This window comes from Anabrus simplex, chromosome 1 (genome assembly GCF_040414725.1).
Source record: "Anabrus simplex isolate iqAnaSimp1 chromosome 1, ASM4041472v1, whole genome shotgun sequence".
In the NCBI taxonomy this organism is placed as follows: domain Eukaryota; kingdom Metazoa; phylum Arthropoda; class Insecta; order Orthoptera; family Tettigoniidae; genus Anabrus; species Anabrus simplex.
The window spans coordinates 1,084,217,496-1,084,242,200 of NC_090265.1; the positions used below are offsets into that span (position 1 = coordinate 1,084,217,496).

Here is a 24,705-nt window from a genome sequence, read left to right on the forward strand (position 1 = left end):
CAAAGAAATTGGGAATTTATTGAACATCTCCCTTGGTAAGTTATTCCAATCCCTAACTCCCCTTCCTCTGAATGAATATTTGCCCCAATTTGTCCTCTTGAATTTCAGCTTTATCTTCATATTGTGATCTTTCCTACTTTTAAAGACACCAATCAAACGTATTTGTGTACTTATGTCATTCCACGCCATCTCTCCACTGACAGTTTGGAACATAACTGAGATTCAGTATGGACCCAACATGATTTTAATCACTTGTAGTATACTACTTAGTCTCCCAAGTTTTCCCAGCCCAAACTTTGCAGCATTTTTGTAACACTACTCTTTTGTCGGAAATCACCCAGAACAAATCGAGCCGCTTTCTTTTTGTGGATTTTTTCCAGTTCTTGAATCAAGTAATCCTGGTGAGGGTCCCATACACTGAATCCATACTCTAGTTTGGGTCTTACCAGAGACTTATATGCTCTCTCCTTTACATCCTTACTTGAACCCCTCAATACCTTCATATCTATGTGCAGAGATCTGTACCCTTTATTTACAATCATATTTATGTGATTACCCCAATGTAGATCTTTCCTTATATTAACACCTAGGTACTTACAATGATCCCCCAAAGGAACTTTCACCCCATCAACGCAGTAATTAAAACAGAGGACTTTTCCTAATTATGAAATTCACAACCTGACTTTTAACCCCGTTTATTATCATACCATTGCCTGCTGTCCATCTCACAACATTATCAAGGTCATTTTGCAGCTGCTCACAATCTTGTAAGTTATTTATTACTCTGTACAGAATAACATCATCTGCAAAAAGCCTTATCTCTGATTCCACTTCTTTACACATATCATTGATATATATATAAGAAAATATAAAGGTCCAGTTATACTGCCTTAAGGTATTCCCCTTTTAATTATTACAGGGTCAGATAAAGCTTCGCCTACTCTAATTCTCTGAGTTCTATTTTCTAGAATTTTTTTTTGCTAGGGGCTTTACATCGCACCGACACAGATAGGTCTTATGGCGACGATGGGACGGGAAATGCCTAGGAGTTGGAAGGAAGCGGCCGTGGCCTTAATTAAGGTACAGCCCCAGTATTTGCCTGGTGTGAAAATGGGAAACCACGGAAAACCATCTTCAGGGCTGCCGATAGTGGAATTCGAACCTACTATCTCCCGGATGCAAGCTCACAGCCGCGCGCCTCTACGCGCACGGCCAACTCGCCCGGTCTAGAAATTTAGCCACCCATTCAGTCACTCTTTTTTCTAGTCCAATTGCACTTATTTTTGCCAGTAGTCCCCATGATCTACCCTATCAAATGCCTTACATAGGTCAATTGCGATACAGTCCATTTGACCTCCAGAATCCAGGATATCTGCTATATCTTGTTGGAATTCTACAAGTTGAGCTTCAGTGGAATAACCTTTCCTAAACCCAAACTGCCTTCTATCGAACCAGTTATTAATTTGGCAAACATGTCTAATATAACCAGAAAGAATGCTTTCCCAAAGCTTACATGCAATGCATGTCAAACTGACTGGCCTGTAATTTTCAGCTTTATGCTTCATGAAGTTAAATAGTTCTTGTGTATAAAACTTTTAACTTCCCTTTACTGCTTGAAATAGAGAAAATGAATATTACATACATACATAGCTACAGACGGTTATGCCCTTCAGCATTCAGTCTGCATGCCTCTGAGTTAAATAATAATAATGATATAAATTACTTGGTATTTTATTGCAGACAATGGTCATAAGATTAAATAACATTTCATACACTAGAATAACATGAGCATAATTTGAACATGAATATTTTGCATATTTTCATTATTATATATAATAAATGCATGAAACAACATTCACTACTCACAATGGCAAGTAAATATTAGTTGCAGCAGAAACATGTCAGCGATTCTTTTCTCTGAGGACAGATAAGAGTGTGATACCTATCACAAGCTCTACCGCATGGAGCGCAGATACACTGAGGACTTGGCCCGTGGTGACTGAATGTTGAAAACTGCTCTCACTTTGTCATTCCGACAAGATTTTGCTTTTTACTACCGTTACAGAGGGTTGTTCCTAATCATTCCCTTCCTGCTTTCACTGCCGCATCACTGTATGCCACCCATTCTCTTTCTGTATCCTGGACTCCGTTACTTCCATAGGTCCGAGGCTTGCTCGGTCGATTCTGTGAAGCAGGATGCTACCTTACTTATAGTCCTAGTGAGGACCTCTCCCCTGACGGGTCCTAGCCACCTGAGCACAAAGCAGGCCATGACTCTGAAAATGTTAGGGTATCTCGAGTCTCAGGGCCACGTTATAGGCCACTCAGCCGTTGCCCGTGGTTCTTGAACTAGGAGGTGACTCCAGTAACCCACACTATGAACCACTAAAATTAATAATATAATAATACATGTTGGGCTGTTACACTACTACTATGAAATTGAATGGTATTTCACAACAGTTCATCATATTCTTGTAATTTATATGCTGTATTATTATTATAGCCTACCAGTTTTGCATTTCATAGTACTATAGCATGGGCTTATTCAAAAAGCAATGTGTGTAATTAATATGAATATTAACTTTGTTTCAATAAACTCTTTTTTTAGGCTGAAACCCAATTACTGTGCCAACACAAAATCTTCCCAGCAGCAGCGTGAAGGGTGTTTTGGGATCAAGAAAAAGAGGGAGTTCACACAAGAGGGAGGGAGGGAGAAGAAGAAATGGAACATAATGGAACAACTCCACCAGTACTGCTCAGGTGCAGCCAACAGACATACAAGGCATCCTAAAAGTGTTAATAACAAATTTAATATAATTAGGAAAAGGTTGTGTAAGGCTCCAAAAACTATCTGCAGAAAGAATGCAGTTATCACCAAATTGAAGGGTGAGGTGTGCAGGTTAGAGAAAAGTAAAGTGGAAACAAAGTCTGACTTAATAAAGTACTTTGGTCATTCCAGCTCATACTCAAAGGATTTTTTTAAGGGTCAAGTGAAAAAACTTTGTTCATAAGAGCACAGGAAGGCGATTCACTGACAGCGATAAAACTGTTGCTCTTGCAATGTATTATTGTTCTTCTAAAGCATATCAGTTCACTTGTGTTTCGGGAGCGCAGCATGTGGAACCTCTCAGAACGTCTCCGCTCTCTTCGGTTGCATAAACTATACACTGCGTACGTCAGTTGTCATGGTAGACATTCCAAGCGCCTCCACACTGCGCTCCCAAGACACATGTGAAGTGAGCAGCACTCTTATTCAATGGCCAGTAGCACGAGTGCAAACTGTTGTTCGTTCGTAATCTGTTTACCCTCCAGGGTCGGTTTTTCCCTCGGCCTAAGAGAGGGATCCCACCTCTACCACCTCAAGGGCAGTGTCCTGGAGCTTCAGACTCTGGGTCTGGGGATACAACTGGGGAGGATGACCAGTACCTCGCCCAGGCGGCCTCACCTGCTACGCTGAACAGGGGCCTTGTGGGGGGATGGGAAGTTTGGAAGGGATAGACAAGGAAGAGGGAAGGAAGCGACCGTGGCCTTAAGTTAGGTACCATCCCGGCATTTGCCTGGAGGACAAGTGGGAAACCACGGAAAACCACTTCGAGGATGGCTGAGGAGGGAATCGATCCCCCCTCTACTCAGTTGACCTCCCGAGGCTGAGTGGACCCCGTTCCAGCCCTCGTACCACTTTTCAAATTTCGTGGCAGAGCCGGGAATTGAACCCGGGCCTCTGGGGGTGGCAGCTAATCACACTAACCACTACACCACAGAGGCGGACACAAACTGTTGTTACTTTTTAAAATTAGGTAATCATTTTAATAGTCACATATTCTCTTTTGGTAATGTCATTTATATAAGTATATTTCAGTTATTCCTATGTTGGTCTTGTCATTCCCTGGACACCAGTGAGATAGTACATTCTATTTCACTTGACAATTACCGCATGGGGTCACTTGGAAATTTGAAAAGCGCTGTTGTTATTAACTTAAATAGGAAATCATATTATATATGCACATAATATACTGTAGACCAAACGTAAATACAATTCTGGGCCCCTTCAACTGAACAGTGCTTGCTGTTTATCATCGTTAGCTCATCAGTTTCGAAGTTCTTTTCATGAACACTGTAGTTTTGCTACCACAACTCACAAAATATTTATACCGTTCACAAAATATTTGCACAGTTCAGAAAATATTTACACAATTCACCCATACAGTAGTTGTTACCGTAACTGTTGTCTTTAGGATTGCTTCTATAAAACAGTTTATTGTACTGAAGTAGGACCTATAGCAAATTTTTCTTAGAGGAGTAACAAATTTGCAGCAATTGCCTGTTGCAAGTAACAAGTAGCTAATCTCATGTTAGTTCCGTATTGAAGATAACAATAAGTAAGATTCTGTTAGAATAAAATTTATTGTAGCCACCTATTGGAACGCCGCAATATCACGTAGCAGGCAGTGTGCGCGGAGAGGTAGAATCCACGAACACTGGCGATGCCAACAGTTGGAAAAAAAGCGTGGCTTATAGCCTATAATCAATTCGCAATTGAGTAGGTGGTTACAATAAATTTTATTCTAATAAAATCTTACTAATTGCCTATTGTTTGCTCAGTAGGCCTTGACAAGGAGGAAGAAGTTTCCTTATGGGGCTCTTTTGTGGAAAATAATTGTTGCTGTATTTTAAACTTTATCCCCTTTGAAGTTGAAGGTGCTGTGCTGATCATTGCTTTAGTGCTGTGGGCTTGTACAGTTGGGATTATTGGTTGGAGGTGTTTCTCAGTTATATCTACATGTTGTGGTGGGGGATGCTCATGCAGCATACACCCGCAGTATCCCCTGCCTGTCGTAAGATGCGACTAACAGGGGCCCAAGGGGCTCTCAACTTGGGAGTGTGGATTGGCGACCACGGGGCCCTTAGCTCAGTCTTGGCATTGCTTCCACTTACTTGTGCCAGGCTCCTCACTTTCGTCTATCCTGTCCGATCTCCCTTGGTCAACTCTTGTTCTTGTCCGACAGACGGTATTAGAGCATTCGAGGCCTAAGGAGTCTTTCATTTCACGCCCTTCGTGGCCCTTGCCTTTCTTCATCTTTCGAAGTGATGGATCCCTTCTTTCTTCTTTTCTCTCTCTCCTTAGCCCCTGTGGGTGGGGGACGCAGACGAATAATACACCCACGGTATCCCCTGCCTGTCGTGAGAGGCGACTAAAAGGGACGACCAAGGGATGATTGAATTAGAACCATGAAACCACTTTTGATTCGTACCATCACGCAGGGAACACCATGGGTTGCCTGTACTTGCAAGTTGTACCACTATATTCGGTACGAAATGGGTTTGTGATTAGTCGCAGCTTGGCCGGGGGTTTCCAGTATCTGCGCGTCGTACTTATGTGAGCAACACCGCAGGTCTGGGCGTTGCCTGTGAGTTGTACCACTACATGAGCGACACCGTGGGTATGCGTTGCCTGTGATTAGTATCCACTATGTGAGGAAAACCACGGTGCCCGTGGGACCGGCACCCGTGACTAGTACACCTAGGTGAGGAAACTCATCGGTTTGGGTTGGCTCCGAGTGATCCCAATGTGTGAAAAACACCATAGGTCTGCGTTACCTGTACGAAGTACAATACTTGTGAGTAGTACCATCTTGTGTGAAACACCGTGAGTTTCGCTAATTTTGATTAGTACCCCAACATGATAAATACCATGGTTCTACTTTACTCGCGACGTATACCATTCTGTGGGGCCTTAGACATGGATTTTGCACCCTTTTAGACATCAAGCATCATTGTGCTTTATGAGTGGTCCCTTGGTCAGTAATTCTATTATTTACGATCTTTTTTTTTTTTTTTTTTTTGAGTGTGATCCACTGTTGGTTTTTTTTTTGTTGAGTTCATGTCCATCCATTCATTCTTCATGACATATTTTATTTTGGTCAGTGGATGAATTTCAACTTTTTGTTATTTCATTTCGTACCAATAGGGGCCGATGACCTCGATGTTAGGCTCCTTTAAGAAACAAGCATCATCGTCATCTACTGTTGCGAGAATGCTTTGAAATTTTTCTCGGAGCTTGGCTTTGTGCTCTTCTGTGTCCTCACTTAGCCTTCTTTTCAAGGGATTATGCAGTTCCTTCAGAATAATGTCCTTCGTTTGAAGGTGCTTCCTGAATGACTAAATTTGTGCCCGATTCTAAATTGTGTTCGCTAGCACCACCAATATATTTAGTTACTAGGTGTATATGTTTGCACATATTAAACTATGTGTGCTGTCAATGCAAATGAACTTGTCGCCGTATCGTTGTAACATTTCTTGCTGCGCCTCATTTATTATAATTAGAACGAAGTCCTCTGGTTTTGATTGAGGGTACATCATAGAAGACATGCTTTGATCCTTGTAAAAACGTACTATTCCTCCACGTTCGTCCATTTCATGAATCCACGATTCGACACTCGTACAATCATTCTCATGCCGCACAACTTCCGATTTTAAATTGTACTCTTGCTCAATGTTAAATAGATCCTTTCTGGTCAGAAAATGAATGCGCTCAATGTCAGTTTCACCAATAGAATTTCTAACCTCATCAAGGATTGTATCGAAAGGAATTTTCATCGCAATCTTCCTCGCTAAGTCATTTCTTTCCGACAGCGATAATCTCATGCGACCTAACTCTCCTTGGTGGCCTATGTGTGTTGCACAAAATGAAACATACATATATCCAGACTGAAAAGTAACATCCATTTTCGCTGGACAATGACCACTTATCTTGTTGCTTCCAAGTACTTCCTGGTGACGCTCCTGCTTACCCCTTGACTTAAAGGTCCCATCCCTGTGACATCTATATTTCATGTTAGATGAACAATCTTTACATTCGTACTTGGAGCGACATACAACAAATTCACACACTTGCTCATTTTCTTTTTCCACTTTAGGAAATCCTCTTCATTTGCAAATTTTAAACTTTCGTTCACGATACAAATCTCATGAAAATTGATCAAATGTGCCACTATATCAGATTTTGTAGGACATTCTTCTACACATAGCGGACATTTCACTTGATGTTGTTCACACTTCGTACTCTTATGTTGTGAATTTTTATGCTGTTCTAAACTGTATTTTGTGTGAGGTAAAAGTATACAAATAACAAAAAAATTTAGGATTTTTGTTATTGTGCTATGTTCTTATGTGATGATTTAAATTTTTCCTGTAGTTGAAGAAATTATTACACTCACTACATACAAAATTGTCCATCGTGCAAGCACAAAAGTTCACTTCAATGCGCAATAAAGCACTTAATCCACATAACTAATTCACTATTTCATGAAGTAGACCCCCAAAACACTCTAAAAGTCTATAAATACTGTCTGTACTTCACAGCACCACGATTTAAAATAAATCTCATTACCCATGAAATTAAATGGCAAACTAACCGCGATTGAAAAAAAGACTCGTTACCCGTGATATTATACGGCAAACTCGACGTAAATACTTGTAAAGTTAACTATCACAAAACATGCAATACTGAGATAAGACTTCTAAAGTTATCTTTTACAAAACAAAACTACTTCTTCTTCTTGCTCTGCATGTAGCGCGAAATCGCTACGTAGGAGGTACTAAATGCCGAGATTCCTCGAGCATGGCCGATTATGGCTGCACCTCGATATTCCCTAGACACAAGTGTCATATGCTTTCTCTTAGATCTACGAAACATAGACACAACTGTCTATTCCTCTCCTAACATTTTGAAATTACCTGGCGCATACTGAAAATCTGATCCTGACAGCCCCTCTGTGGTCTGAAACCACACTGGTGTTCATCCAACTTCCTCTCAAGTAACTACTGATCGCACCCTCCCTTCCAAAATTGGGTGAGTTGGCTGTGCGGTTAGAGGCGCGCGGCTGTGAGCTTGCATCCGGGAGATAGTGGGTTCGAATCCCACTGTCAGCATCCCGGAAGATGGTTTTCCGTGGTTTCCCATTTTCACACCAGGCAAATGCTGGGGCTGTACCTTAATTCAGGACATGGTCGCTTCCTTCCAACTCCTAGGCCTTTCCTATCCTATCGTCGCCATAAAACCTATCTGTGTCGGTGCGACGTAAAGCCAATAGTAACCTCCCTTCCAAGATGCCAGTGAATACTTTGCCTGGAATACTAATTAATGAGATACCTCGATAATTGTTGCAATCCTTCCTGTTCCCTTGCTTATAGTTAGGTGAAATTACTGCTTTTGTCCAACCTGAAGGTACCTTACCAACACTCCATGCTAATCTTACTACTCTATGAAGCCATTTCAGCCCTGCCTTCCCGCTATACTTAACTATTTCAGGTCTAAGTTCATCTATTCCTGCTGCTTTATGACAATGGAGTTTATTTACCATCCTTTCCATTTCCTCAAGCGTAATTTCACCAACATAATTTTCTTCCTCCCCATGAGCTTGGTTGTTCACGACATCACCATGAAGACTTCCTTTTACGTTGAGAAGATTTTCAAAATATTCCCTCCACGTGTCCAGTGATTCCCTGGGATCTGTTATGAGTTCACCTGAATTACTCAAAACACTGTTCATTTCCTCCCCCCCCCCCCCCCCCCCTCTACTAAGATTCTTTATTACTGTTCAGAAAGGTTTCCCTGGTGCTTGAGTTAGCCTTTCCAGGTTATTACCAAAATCTTCCCACGACTTCTTTTTGGATTCAACAACTATTTGTTTCGCTTTGATTCTTTCATCTACGTACAATTCCCTATCTGCATCGGCCCTTGTTTGGAGCCCTTTCTGTTAAGCCTTCTTTTTACGCTTACAAGCTGCTCTCACTTCATCATTCCACCAAGATGTTAGCTTTTTCCTGTCTTTACACACAGTCGTACCTAGGCATTCCCTTGCTGTTTCTACTACAGCATCCCTGTATGCTCTCTTTCTATATCCCAAACCTGCTTACTATCTACTGTTCAAAACTCACTAATCATATCCATGTACTTCAGCCTAATTTCCTCGTCCTGGAGATTTTCTACCCTTATTTTTTGCAGACAGATTTCACTTTCTCTACCGTAGGCCTAGAGATACTTAGTTCACTACAGATCAGATAGTGGTCTGTGGATCATCGAAAAATCCCCGAAAAACCCGTACATACCTAATAGACTTTCTGAATTTGAAGTCGGTTAATAATAATAATAATGTTATTTGTTTTACGTCCCACTAACTACTTTTTAAGGTCTTCAGAGACGCCGAGGTGCCGGAATTTAGTCCCGCAGGAGTTCTTTTATGTGCCAGTAAATCTACCGACACGGGGCTGTCATATTTGAGCACCTTCAAATACCACCGGACTGAGCCAGGATCGAACCTGCCAAGTTGGGGTTAGAAGGCCAGCGCCTTAACCGTCTGAGCCACTCAGCCCGGCCGAAGTCGGTTAAGATATAGTCTATTATGGATCTGGTACCCCTAGCCTCCCATGTGTAGCGGTGAATAGCCTTATGCTTGAAGAATGTATTCGTAACTGCTAAACCCATACTAGTACACAATTCCAACAAACGCTTCCCGTTCCCATTAGCTTCCATATCTTCCCCACATTTACCAATTACCCTTTTGTATCCTTCAGTTCCGTTTCCAACTCTCACATTGAAATCGCCCATTAGCACTATCCTATCCTTGCTGTTCACCCTGACTACGATGTCACTCAATGCTTCTTAAAACTTGTCAATTTCATCCTCATCTGCACCCTCACATGGTGAATACACTGAGACAATTCTCGTCCTAATTCCTCCAACTGCCAAATCTACCTGCATCATACGCTCATTTACGTGCCTAACAGAAACTATGTTGCGGGCAATAGTATTCCTGATAAACAGTCCTGCCCCATACTCTGCCCTTCCCTTTTTAAAACCTATCAAATAAAGTTTATAATATTCTATTTCTTCCTCGTTATCTCCCCTTACCCAAATATCACTTACTCCTAGTACATCCAGATGCATCCTCTTTGCTGACTCAGCCAGTTCTACTTTCTTTCTTCCATAAGCCCCATTAATATTGATAGCTCCCCATCAAATTCCATTTCGTTCGCTAAGCTGTTTCCAAGGAGTCCCTCGCCTGTCAAATGAGAGTGGGACTCCGTTACTCCCATAGGTCCGAGGCTTGCTTAAAATGTTCTGAGCTCGGTAAATTCATGAAGCAGGATGCTACCCTACTTGCACATAGTCCAAGTGAGGATCTCTCTTCTAACGGGTTAGGGACCGCTGGTGGATTGTATAGTCCTAGCCACCTGAGCACAAGCAGGGCCACGACTCAGAATATGTCCAAGATGCCCACTCCCATTCCATAGCAACTGGTATCCCAACTCTCAGGACCACTCCTATGCCGCTTGGCCGTTGCCCATTGTTCACGAACTAGGATGCGACTACAGTAACCCACACCAAGAACCATATATGTAAGAGAAAGAAAAATAAGAATTGGTAAAAAGTAATGTGAATAGAAACGTGGGAGAGTAAGCAGTGACTGTGTTCATCATACTGAAGTATGGTAACATTAAAATAAGTGTGCACTACAGTGGGAGCTGCCTGACTGCTGAGCCAGGTCACCTGTTAACTGAGCAGAGCAGATGGAGAAGGAAGAGAGATATGGAGGGAGAGGAGGATTTTACGGGGAGAGTTATGAGTTGCAGAAGAAGTTTTAGCTTTCTTCCATTTGTTGGAAATAAATATTAAAGCCTCGAAAGGAATGTTGGGATGCCCGGAAATATCATTGACATTATAAATGGGATGGTTTCTTTGGTCCAGATGTATGAAAATATTTCTCTTGCATAAAGTTGATTATTGATTTTTTTTCAGCGGTCATAAATTGATGATTAAAATGTGCCATGTGCTCACCCAATACCGAAAATCTATTATGCTTCTTGGAATTGATGTACTCGTGATATCATATTTGGTAACTTCTGCCAGTTTGGCATATGTAGCTGGAATCACTTTATGACATTTATGCTTATAAATACCTGAATTGAACCTTGCTGCTAGCATTGACATGTATGCATATTATAGAAAATGTTAGAATTAGTGTTATTAGTTCTGAATGCTCCCCTGCCATGGTGCAACAGCACCGAAGGGCCATGGCCTACCAAGCGACCGCTGCTTAGCCTGGGGGCCTGCAGATTATGAGGTGTCGTGTGGTCAGCATGACAAATCATCTCGGTCATTATTCTTGGAATTCTAGACCGGGGCCGCCAGCTCACCATCGGATGGCTCCTCAATTGTAATCACGTAGGCTGAGTGGACCTCGAACCAGTCCTCAGATCCAAGTGGCAGGCAGGCTACTCCTACACCGCGGGACAGGCCATTAGTTCTAAACACTATCTTCAAATTTTGTTTTTTAAATAAGTTTATCTGAAAAATTATTGTTGTATGTAGAAGTGAGAGATTTATTTTTGTTTGTGGGTCTTCTAAAAAGGGTTGAGGAGGATTTATTTTTCAATTCATACATTATTTTGTCAACAAATTGCTTGTTATAGCCATTAATTAATGTGATATTCTAAATGTTATCATTTTTTTTCTAAATTAGCAGTTGAAAGAGGAATATTGAAGGTTCTGTAAATTAAACTATAAAATGCAGCTTTTATTTCTGGTTACCTGTATGTTGAGAATCTTGTCTTTTTTGTTGTAAGTTTGTGTGAGTTTTCTATACTAATGTTTCTAGTGATTGAGAGATCCAAAATATTTAACTAATTATTTACTTGAGATTCAAGCATAAATTTAATATGCAGATCTAATGAGTTCTATTGATTAAGCAAAGTGTCTTCTTTGATGAAATGATGGTCAGTTATAGAAAAAAATGTCTTCCACATATAACATCCAGAAAACAATTCCTTGAAATTTGTTAATAATCTTAGCGTGCTGTAGATTATCAAGACTGAGCAAGTTGGCCTGTGGTTAGGTGCGCTCAGCTGTGAGCTTGCATTCGGAAGATAGTGGGTTCGATCCCCACTGTCGGCAGCCCTGAAGATGTTTATCCGTAGTTTCCCCATTTTCACACCAGGCAAATGCTGGGACTCTTCCGCTTCCTTCCCACTAACAGCCCTTTCCTATCCCATTGTCGCCTTAGACCTATCTGTGTCAGTGCAGCGTAAATTAACCTGTAAGAAAAAAATTTATCAAGATAAATATTGGCTGAAATGCTGGAAAACACGGGATCCCATGCGAAGACCGTCCTATTTGTAAATGGTATTCTTAAAAGAAAAGTACTTCTTGTCAATAGCAAATTTAAGGAGAGTCATTTTACTCAATTTGGTATAATTACTGAGATTTCTTTCAATGCAGCTGCCGATATGTTGAAATGCATGTTGGTGATATCGTGGTAATAAATGGAAAAATGAGGTTGTAACTTTAAATGTAGCAAAGGCTTTTCAGTCTATCAAACACATAGCAAATACAATGTAAATTAAAACACTAAAAGCATATCTGTAAAACACACACTAACATACAAAGAATGACATGTTTCGTTCTACAAGAACATCCTCAGATTCTATCAAATCACTTAAAATAAGCTTATATATGTACAGTATTGTTTACGTAGCGTAAACTTGTCAAAGATAGAGAGATAAGTGATAACATGAAACAGTAATGACAAAAAATAAATTATGTACAATTATAATATAGTGAAAAACTTACGTATTTATCTAGACTGCCGATGTTAAGTCTGTTGTCACCAAACACTATTTCAGGACTGTGGTCATGGAAAGTTTGTGGTGAGCCACGCTGTGCGTGGAGAGGGGAGGGCAGGACAGGGAGGGGCCTAGTAGAACGATGTGGATCTCTCCTATTGGATGATAAAATCGGGTAGACTATAGAGTGGAGAGGGGGGGAGAGATGTAGGGCGGAGCGGCTGGAGCGCTGTGGAACTTTCCATCAACATTGGAGGGGGGGAGAGATGTTATTGACCTATTTCATGTTAATTGTACCTGTATGTAATATGGATGAATGTAATTATTATAATTTTTTATTATTTATAATAGGTGAATGAAGTACGGAACGGTATTATTATTATTATTATTATTATTATTATTATTATTATTATTATTATTATTATTATTATAATGAAAAAAGCAATCCACCTTCCGTCAACATTGGAGAGGGGAGAGAAGTTATTGACCTTTTCCATGCGAATGTACCTTTATGTGATATGGATGAATGCAAATTAATAATTTTTAGTTGAATAAAGTAAGGGACGTTATTATTATTATTATTATTATTATTATTATTATTAATATTATTATTATTTACGATAGAAGCAATTTAAGGAGTAGGTGTTGTCAGATATTATGCGAGTAGAGCAAATAGGGGGGAAATTATTTAAATGTGTATTATTATTATTACTATTATTATTATTATTATTATTATTATTATTATTATTATTATTATTATTTACGATAGAAGCAATTTAAGGAGTAGGTGTTGTTAGATATTATGTGAGTAGAGCGAATAGGGGGGAATTATTTAAATGTGTATGCTCATTCAGGTTATTGGCATTAGTATTTTTTGCGACGTAAATTTCTATTGCTTCTTTTATATTCAAAGATTTACTTTTATTTTCGAAGTGTAAAATTTTTAGATCAGTGTTGATGTCTGTAAATGGTGTGAACAGTCGTAGATGTGCTCCCCGAAGGCTGAATGCCGATTATATCTGATCGCGTTTTTGTGTTCTTTGTATCTTGTATGGAAATTACGTTTTGTTTGACCTATGTATGTGGCGTTGCAGTTAGATCAGATATAATCAGATATAATCGGCATTCAGCCTTCGGGGAGCACATCTACGACTGTTCACACCATTTCACAGACATCAACACTGATCTAAAAATTTTACACTTCGAAAATAAAAGTAAATCTTTGAATATAAAAGAAGCAATAGAAATTTACGTCGCAAAAAATACTAATGCCAATAACCTGAATGAGCATACACATTTAAATAATTCCCCCCTATTCGCTCTACTCACATAATATCTAACAACACCTACTCCTTAAATTGCTTCTATCGTAAATAATAATAATAATAATAATAATAATAATAATAATAATAATAATAATAATAATAATACACATTTAAATAATTTCCCCCCTATTTGCTCTACTCGCATAATATCTGACAACACCTACTCCTTAAATTGCTTCTATCGTAAATAATAATAATATTAATAATAATAATAATAATAATAATAATAATAATAATAATAATAATAACGTCCCTTACTTTATTCAACTAAAAATTATTAATTTGCATTCATCCATATCACATAAAGGTACATTCGCATGGAAAAGGTCAATAACTTCTCTCCCCTCTCCAATGTTGACGGAAGGTGGATTGCTTTTTTCATTATAATAATAATAATAATAATAATAATAATAATAATAATAATAATAATAATAATAATAATAATACCGTTCCGTACTTCATTCACCTATTATAAATAATAAAAAATTATAATAATTACATTCATCCATATTACATACAGGTACAATTAACATGAAATAGGTCAATAACATCTCTCCCCCCCTCCAATGTTGATGGAAAGTTCCACAGCGCTCCAGCCGCTCCGCCCTACATCTCTCCCCCCCTCTCCACTCTATAGTCTACCCGATTTTATCATCCAATAGGAGAGATCCACATCGTTCTACTAGGCCCCTCCCTGTCCTGCCCTCCCCTCTCCACGCACAGCGTGGCTCACCACAAACTTTCCATGACCACAGTCCTGAAATAGTGTTTGGTGACAACAGACTTAACATCGGCAGTCTAGATAAATACGTAAGTTTTTCACTATATTATAATTGTACATAATTTATTTTTTGTCATTACTGTTTCATGTTATCACTTATCTCTCTATCTTTGACAAGTTTACGCTACGTAAACAATACTGTACATATATAAGCTTATTTTAAGTGATTTGATAGAATCTGAGGATGTTCTTGTAGAACGAAACATGTCATTCTTTGTATGTTAGTGTGTGTTTTACAGATATGCTTTTAGTGTTTTAATTTACATTGTATTTGCTATGTGTTTGATAGACTGAAAAGCCTTTGCTACATTTAACTAAGTCAACACTGGAAAACATGGCTTCATTTTTAACAAAAAAAAAAAAAAAAAAAAAAAAAAAAAGGTTGTAACTTTGTAACTGCAAAATGATGTTTCGAAATTTTTGAATAAATATAAATTCTGTAAGTGGGGCTGTTCCTAAAATTGATAATGGGTCTGATAGGTACCGCCATGTTTATTTTGTGTATTTTAGGGAGTGCTCTTGCAGTTGGTAGTTTGGGGTTCATGTTAATCAATTTCAATGTCTGCTGTTCATTTAACAAAAACTGAGAATTTGAGTATTTATTTGAGCTTCTTTTGGATGGTATTAGTGGGGTCTTTCTTGACAATATTGAATTTATTATCTCTGAAAAATGCTCTGTCTTCAGTTTTATCCACGATTACTGTACAGTAGTATTGTCTTTAAGTAAGTTGTCCTTGATTTTTTTGTTTTAGGTGGTAAAATTGTTTGTTAGCTACTGATTAGTTATTATTGTCCTATTGTTTGTGAATATTAAGAATTTTGTGGTAATATATTATTTGATGAAAAATTTAAAATAAAATACATTAAAAAAAATTTCTTCTCCTCCTACTGCTTTTCCCATACATGTGGAGTCGGGGGTCTGACCTGTCTTGCACGTGGATTTGGCCCTAATTTAAAGCCGGGTGCCCTTCTTGACGCCAACCCTATATGGAGGGATGTAATCACCAGCCCTCGGATTTTAGGGAAAGACCTATTTTGTTCTTGAAGAAATTACTTACAATGAAGTTGTATTTGTTTCATGTATTTATAAAGTTAGAAACTGTGGTCCTATTGTGCTTAAAAATGTCGGAATTGACGTTAAAATCTATATCATTCGTTTTTTAATCCCTAAATCAATTAAAAATGCCTTTCAGTATATTCCGAGGAAAAAAAAATATTTGCTGACTCGTGTTCAGTATCCTAAACAAAATTTTAAAATCGGGAAGCTGTAAACCACACTCCCCAAAATGCCTTAAGAACCTCCCGCAGCGAACACTCCCATATTTTGTCACGAGGCAGGAGATGATACAGTATCCATTGACCTGCTGGGAATAAAAATTTCATTCTGCGAGAATATTTCGGTGTTCCCGTTTGTTCAGTGTGTGAATTATGCCGGAAGTGTCAGGTTCCAACTCGTCTTTAATTAAAAAGTGGTTACAGGAGTTGTTCCTGTGAAGTTTGCAGCAAAGAGGTGAGTAAAGTTGTTTACTTCCCCGTAACGAGTTATTATCAATTTAGCAAAATAAGTATGGTATTTTAATTGAAGCCTATTAAAATATGTACAAATGAAGCTGTCTAAAAGTATTTTAGAACCTACTTGAGTCTTTTAGGCAGCTAAAATAACCTTTTAACACCTAAAGATCCGAAGTCTAGTAATCACTATTGCATGTTTCTGCGGTGGTTGGAAGTGCAGAGAGTTGTCTGAATAAAAACCTACAACCCGTTTTCCAGTCATTGACTGGGTCAAGGGTGCAATGAATGAAGCATATATAGGTTATTAGTACGATGGGGTCGCCACTCCTAAAGTGATTTATTAATGATTGATAGATGCTATGGAATGAGAATGGAGAGTGTTGCTGGAATGAAAGATGACAGGGAAAACCGGAGAAAAACCTGTCCCGCCTCTGCTTTGTCTAGCACAAATCCCTCATGGAGTGACCGGGATTTGAACCACGTTATCCAGCGGTGAGAGGCCGACGCGCTGCCGTCCGAGACAAGGAGACTCAGTGTGTTGTCTGAATATTAAGAGAAATGTGGTGGAACAACACTAACACCCAGTCTCTCAGCCAGAAGTAATTAGACGGGATTAAAATCTTCGATCCGGACGGAAATCAAATCCGGGACGGCCACAACGCTATTCAGCCAAGGATTCGAACAAAGTGAAATCCTTATCGAGTTCTATTATTACTATCAGTATTAACATTCAACTATTGTAATAGAAAGAAGCAAAAATTATTATTTAGTTTCATTAATTTTAAACACGTAACGTTCGTTGTTCAATCTTGCCGCCTGATTATTTTTCAGGGACTTGAAAATGCTTTAAAAATATAGTTAAGTACCATAGTTAAAACTCTAGGCTTTAGAGTTATACAAACATGTACGGCGTCTGGAGGGACAGGTTTTATTTGTACTATTGCTTAAGAAGGAAGGAAATTCATACTTTAAAACGTGGGAGCGGCTCCACGCGCTGCGCTCACGAAAAGCTGCATCGGCTGCACCTCGACATTCCCTGACAGCAAAACAAAGCTTCTTCTTCTTCTTCTCCTGTTCCACATGTGGCGCGAAATCGCCATGATAGGTAGGAGGTGCTAAACGCCGAGATTTCTCGAGCAGTCGCGAGCAAAGCCGATGATGGCTACACCTCGACATTCCCTCGACAAGTCTTAAGGGGCCCATAGACGTGCAATATTATTGCGCAAAATGGATTGTACAATATATTGTTAGCTGCCCACAGACGTACAATATTATTGCACAACAAGCGGGTTTGTGCAATATGCGTGGCAATATATAGTCAGTCCATGCCGGTGTATTGTTTGGTGAACACACTTTTCTGTATCAGGAAACCGCTTCACGTCCTTCCGGAAATTTGTACGCAGAGAACTGATTTTTTCAAATACCTTCTTGCTTGTCGCCGTTCGGATATTTTTCGCGATATTTCTCAATAAGGTCCTCGTTCTGTTCACCTTTTCAACGCGATTATTGTAATCTTTGCTTTTAACATCCCATAGAGCCGGAAGGCCATGCTACACTCCGATAAGCTCCAAAATAAACTTTTTCACCTCCTGTTTGTCTGCCACCACGATACGTTTTCCCCCACTTGTTGATAACAACCGGCGGCAGGGCGGGATATTGCACAATATTGCCAATACATGACACAGTATTTTGCGATTTGCGCAATATATTTCAAACTTTTTGATTTCGTACAATATATTGCATAACTCTTCAATATTGAATACACACTATCAATTATATTGCACAAACCCCGATACTGCGCAATAATATTGCACGTCTATGGACCCCTTTAAATCCTCTGGCAACTAGTGGCGCAACTACGCAACTAGTTGCGCCACTAGTCGCCCACGGCTAATAGCGGCCTAAGCTATGTATCAGCAGAAGTTGTTCTTAAATAAGAACGAAACATGTACTGTTTGTAATGAATTAATTTGCTAAAACGCATATAACAGTATCAAAAAGGTGGAAAATTTATATTACTGTAAAACTCTGAACCCCGACTTGACGAAAATATTAATACTTCTGGGCTACAAAATACAAGAATTCATGCTTTAAGCAGGATACTTAAAATAAATCATATCTACTTACATCATACGCCAATGATTTGTAGATTAATATAACAATCAAGAAGAAATCCATGTTAAACAGCAGTAGGCATGGTGAATGTTAGTTTGGAGCATACATAACAGGACTTCCTTGATAAATTAAGCACATATGCGATAATTAAAAAAGGCTTTACACAATAAAACTCGTTTAACGTAACACAGGCAAGAAATATAATGCACACTGAAGGTTACGTCGCGCATTCCTATCTACGAACTGTCACTGTAAAATTTGTCACAAATGGAACATAATAATAGCTTTTACACAGCTGAAGTCTAAAATCTGCGGTAAATTAAGAAATATTTTATTTTTGGAGAATATTATGTATACCTACTTTACAAGTACTTTTGACGCTACGCTCACAGTCACACACGTACTATCTGCGCACTTTTTATCGATAGATTTGTGTACAGGTTTGAGGAGAAAGGAGGGAGCAATTCCGGTTCCAGTAGTACTGCCAAATGAATGGAAATGAAATCTGAATTGAATCGATATGATCGATCGATATGAATTTTGCTAAACCTTTGTTATCTTAAGCCAACCACTGTGTCGCACACACATTATACAACATCTCTCGATGCGAATCTTATTCCTAGAGTGAATTCTATAGTTTGGCTTTGCTGTGTAAATAACAATAGTACTAGTAGGTAAAGTGTACGCCAGATGTCGTACAGCGATGCATAAGCGATTCATAGTTTGTATTTTAAAGGTTGCCAGTACGAATCTCGAAGATTGCCGAGGTCAACCAATTCAGCACTAAGGTGTAAATCTATCCAGAAAAGGTGCGCAGATAGTATGTCTTTTGTTTATCTGACACTTTCAACAATTTCGTGTGTGATGTCTGTGTTAACTGAAGTTCTTTGCTTTCGTTTCATTGCTTCAGATGATATCATTTCCTGAATTGTATCGCGATATGCAAGATTTAATAGGCGACAAAAAGCTATGGCCAATGTACATAAGAATTCTGTGGACTAGTGATTTATTGGTCCAGGGATCATGTTATTTTCGTTCGAACAAATATATCTATATATATATTGGTCCAGGGATCATGCTATTTTTCTTTCAACAAAAATCATTTTTGTGGTACTTACGATATTTCTCTGTAATGTGCAGCACCAAGTTGTTGAATGCGTCTTTTGTTGTTTTTCCGTAGAGTTCCGGCCACATCACTATAACATAGTCATTTGCTTCACTGAATGCTGTTCACTTCATTTTGCTGTTTGAACTGGCCGCTCTATCTAGTCATATGGACACAGATAATGAGAATCCACAGACAGCACCAAATACAGTAGAGATAATACGCGACACTTACGGATTTAGCCTTGCTAAAATGGGAGACAATTCGACGTTGGCGCTCCTAGTGACTTGACCTGAACAAATCGCGCTAAATTCAAATATCAATGGAAATGTATATACGGAAATGGAAAATAAATTACGTCTAGAAAGAAAGTGTTATTGGATTTAATCTGAGAAGAGGGATAAAAGAAAGAAAAGTATGAAAATGTTGTCGATGGTGATGCTTTGATGAATACTTACATACAATTAGAGTAAAAATGTAACATACCCTTGGCTGTATAGTTGAGGATTTTTAAAGTCGCTGGCCTGGAAATGATCTTAACAGATCTTATAATTCTTATATAAGCGTAGCGTCCCTTCTTTCTTATACACCTTATCCAAATCACATCTGTGACATTTCAAAACCCACAGATCACACCTACAACAACACGTCGGTACTGAAGGTTAACTGCTGCACTATAGAATAAAATATGCGTATTACATTTTATGCCAGTTAAAATATGGGTCGAGCAGGTTCAGAAGATTATGAAGTACTATAAAAATCTCTGTCACTGGAAGAATATATATGTAAACACAATATTACTTACATGTTCTTGTCACGAGGGAACCTGAAGAACGACCGCGCATTTTTCTCTACTTTGTAATTACTGCAGCCAAACACAGCACATACCTTTCCCCTCATGTTGAGAGGAGATATCAAGGAATGACACACACTACTATTTATTTATGTCAACTCCCTGAAAACGCATAAATAACACCAAAAACTTCACACAAAAATACACGTGCTCTTATGAGAGAATCAGTTCTGTTCAGGTCTATCTGCTAGAGTGAGTTCCAGTAGCTGTCCCTCTATATCTCGCTCAGTGTGGCGTATTAATCTTTACTGTATTTGATAGCACTCCCATTCCTCGGTGCTAGCCCTGGACCTCGAGAAATTAACAAAAAAAAAAAAAAAAAAAAAGGCACCAGCAGCGGAATACGACACAAAGGAGTCCTGTCTGCAGGCCTTAAGTATGTATTCATATTTCTCTAATAACGACGGTATTTCTTAATTTACCGCCAATTTTTCACTTCATTTAAGTAAAAGCAATTATTATGTTCCATTTGTGATAAATTTTACAGTGACATTTCGTAGATAGGAATGCGCGATGTAACCCAACCAAAGTGTCATCAACCTGAACTCATTCACCACTTCATCTGTAGTTTCATTCTCTTCCTTGCGTAACATGATAGGAAACCTTCCGAAGAATAAAACGAATGGAAGAAAACTGTGCACCTTACATTTTGTCTAACCTAGCAACTTGACCATTCTTTAACGCATCAATCTTGAGTGGAAACTTGTTGATGATGATGATGTAGTCACAGGCACTACAAAAGTAGTTTCTCACTGATGAAAAGAAAAGGGATTTATTTGTATCCTGGAGATCATTCACTATGTTGGAAGTCCGAATGCCAATAACTAAGTTACCATCACCTAAATTGTTGCCTCCACCATGTGCAATATTAATATCACACTCACATACCGTGAAAAAGGCAAATTTTTTTCCCTTTCTTCATTTTAGTATGCACGTAAAATCAACAGAATATGATTCTTTACATGTCTCGAAATACCTTGCTGGATTTATTCACGATAATCTACAATAGGAATATAGCGAATGAAAATGTCCAAGAAAAAACTGAAATATCGAAAGGAACCTGGACCACTGAACGTTACATAAAATTATAACAAACACTCAAGGCAGTAAAACACTGCATTAAAACATGTCACACAGGCACATGGAACGAATGTAATTATTATTATTCTTTATAACTGAATTGGCTTAGCTAACAGCGGTATACCAAGTCACTGGAACGAATGTAATTTGTCCAACGAATACAGGAAACTGCGAAGCATGAAGTTATATAACAAAAACCCGAACACTTTAAAAAATATATATCATAACCCTAAAAGGCCACAACATTCTAGATTTCAGTATGCACGGAAAATCAACAGAATATGATTCTTTAAATATCTGGAAGTACTGTTCGTAAACAAAACAATTCATCCCTCATTTCACCCTCTTAGCGAAGCGAAGGAATATCCAAAAATCCTTCCTTGGTGAGCACTTTGGCTCGGTGATGATGAATCAGTCAGGACATAATATATTATATCTATTATCTGCGCACTTTTTAGTGATAGATTTACACCCTAGTGCTGAAGCGGTCGACTTTGGTTATCTTCGAGATTCGTATTGGCAACCTTTGAAACACAAACTAAGAATCGCTTATCATCGCTGTGCGCCATCTGGAGTACACTTTAAGTACTCGTACTGTTGTTGTTACACAGCAAAGCCAAACTATAGAATTCATGCTAGGAACACGTTTCGCAACGGGAAATGTTATATAGTATTAAATATTGTGTGTGTGACACAGTTGTTTGTTTAAAATAATAAAGGTTTATAAAATTCATATTGATCGATCATATTATCGATTCAATTCAGATTTCATTTCCATTCAGTTGGCAGTAATAACGGAACCCTTCTTACTTCTCCAACGAGTACAAAAATCTATCACTAAAAAGTGCGCGGATAATATATATATAGATATGGCTATTTTTCAGCCTCAAATTACCACCTGAATCTCTCTGCAAGTATTTAACATTTATGGAGTCAGGAGGTTCAGTCATTGGTCTGGCATTCCACGAAAAACCCCGTGGCTCATAGAAATCTCATTTATGGCAAGGCTCCTGAGGGTATTGCTCTGAAAGAATACTCCACTTAAAGTAAAAAATGCACACACCAAGTGAGTTGGCCATGTGGTTAGGGTCACACAGCTGTGAGCTTGCATCTGGGAGATAGTGGGTTCCAACCCCACTGTCAGCAGCCCTGAAGATGGTTTTCCTTGGTTTCCTATTTTCACATCAGGGTGTTGAGTGACCACTATTTAGCATTTAACATTACGGTACCAGTATTCTGAAAAGAGGTTAGCAACAATCTGATTCAAACAAAGGTAGATGAAATAGTGTTCGACCCACAAACTGTAACTGGAAGTGCAGCAGTACATAAAGGAAATGGTAGAAGCCAATCTGCCTCCGTACTCACTGTTGCCATAGTCATGGACATTCAACCAAATGGTCTTTTTTTGTTCTAGCTACACTTGCTCTTTTTTGGTGGATGTAGTATTTTTTCATCTGTCTCTTGGTACAGGCTAGATCAAAATTCACCTGCCACAGAAGTCTCAGTCTTATTTATGGCTATGACAGTGTGGGAGCTGCTGGCGGGGAGGGGGAGGGGTGGTGGTGGTGGTGGTTATTGTTTCAAGAGGAAGTACAACTAGGCAACCAATCAGGCAGGAAAAATGGAAGGGATCCAACACTTTGAAAAATGAAGATAATGAAGATACTGGGCAAAGGAAGACAAGGGCCATGAAGTGTGTGAAAATGAAAGAATGCTCTAATATCATCGGGGTCAGATAGGATACATGAAAATGAGGAGCCTGGCACAAGTAAGTGAAAGCAATGCCAAGACACAGCTAAGGGCCCCGTGGTTGCCAACCTATGCTCCCAAGTTGAGAGACCCTGGGGTCTGTTTTAGTCACTTCTTACGACAGTCAGGGGATGCCGTGGGTGTTATTCTATCACCCCCACCCACAGGGAGAGGCGAGCTGCTGGAGTATGGGTGGTAATGAGTAATGACATTAACAGCATGACTAGTGTGTGGGTGTTATAAAACTCATAGAGCCACTCTTCTAGTCCAGTGAGGAAAGCAGCAGAAAACTATCTAAATCCTCATCTGTATACCTAATTTCTTGCTACCATCAATTTTGGCAGTTTCATTTTAATCGCATAACCTTTGGTGCTGCTATTTGAGGATCCAAGCAGCCTCCAGGCCGATGACCTTTAACAAACTGACTAGATGTGAATGGAAGAAAATTAAATCGTCTGACTAAGGAGCACGAAAACCAATGCCTTTTTTTGTTACTTAATTGCACCTTACAACCAATCAAAAGATGAACTAATATCTAATCCAATCACAGGGCTGTAAAGATATAAATTTGTGACTGAAATAAGGTAAGCTTACTGTCCTAAAACTTTTCTGAAGCACAAAATCCTAGAGAGAAAGCCACTAGGATTCAAGTCTGCTACGGGCTTTACGTCGCACCGACACAGATAGGTCTTATGGCGACAATGGGATAGGAAAGGCCTAGGAGTTGGAAGGAAGCGGCCGTGGCCTTAATTAAGGTACAGCCCCAGCATTTGCCTCGTGTGAAAATGGGAAACCACGGAAAACCATTTTCGGGGCTGCCGATAGTGGGATTCGAACCTACTATCTTCCGGATGCAAGCTCACAGCCGCGCGCCTCTACGCGCACGGCCAACTCGCCTGGTAGGATTCAAGTCTTAGATCTCAGAATGATGCCGCTACCGTGTTATCATGGAGCGTGATAAACAGATCCTGGCAAGAGAAGGCCAAATGAGCATATTCTGGGCAACTAGTATTGTAAATATTTTTAACTCTATTATGACGCTGAATGAATCTACTAAATATTACTGTACATTTAATACGTCCAGTTTATGCTTGTATGATATGATAGTAGGGAGAGGGTGAAACCCAGTGCCAGCACATAGCCTACTCCTGTAGAATAGCACCAACGGGTCTGCTCAAGACTTAACATCCCCATCCAACGAATCGCCATCAAGAGTGTCATATGCCCTCACTCCACATGAGCAGTGCAGAGACGTTTGGAATTTAATCCACGCTTTTGGCATGCAATTTAGTGATTAGAAATTGTATACCACCACCTCCCCTACCCTTACGGCCAACATTCTGATGGTGAAAATTTTTTCAAGCAACGGGACTCGAACCGGATAACTTTGGTGTCAGACCGAACTTCAACGCCTTAATGATCACGGCCACCTGGCGGACTCGATTAGGTCCCAGATTACTGAAGTGAAATATTGTTCAACGGTGACAATGGTCTGTTAGTGATATATGCTTTTCTGGAAATATTTTTTGGATGTTAAGCAAGCATGTTATTTATGCAACTT

General features: G+C 39.2%; 1 protein-coding gene across 5 annotated transcripts in view; it reads right to left on the minus strand.

The window, feature by feature from the left end:
- Positions 1–24,705, minus strand: part of LOC136876280 (F-box and leucine-rich repeat protein 13) — a 48,952-nt gene that overhangs the window by 18,475 nt on the left and 5,772 nt on the right. The window contains exon 1 of one of the 5 annotated variants that reach the window (XM_067150134.2): positions 18,719–18,804. The exons of 1 other annotated variant lie outside the window; for it this stretch is intronic. The gene's annotated coding sequence lies outside the window, so the exon portion shown is untranslated. Of the gene's footprint in view, positions 1–18,369; positions 18,671–18,718; positions 18,805–19,475; positions 19,623–24,705 lie in introns of those variants that run through there. 3 more of the 5 variants (XM_067150116.2, XM_068225405.1, XM_068225404.1) reach the window with 3 other exon arrangements.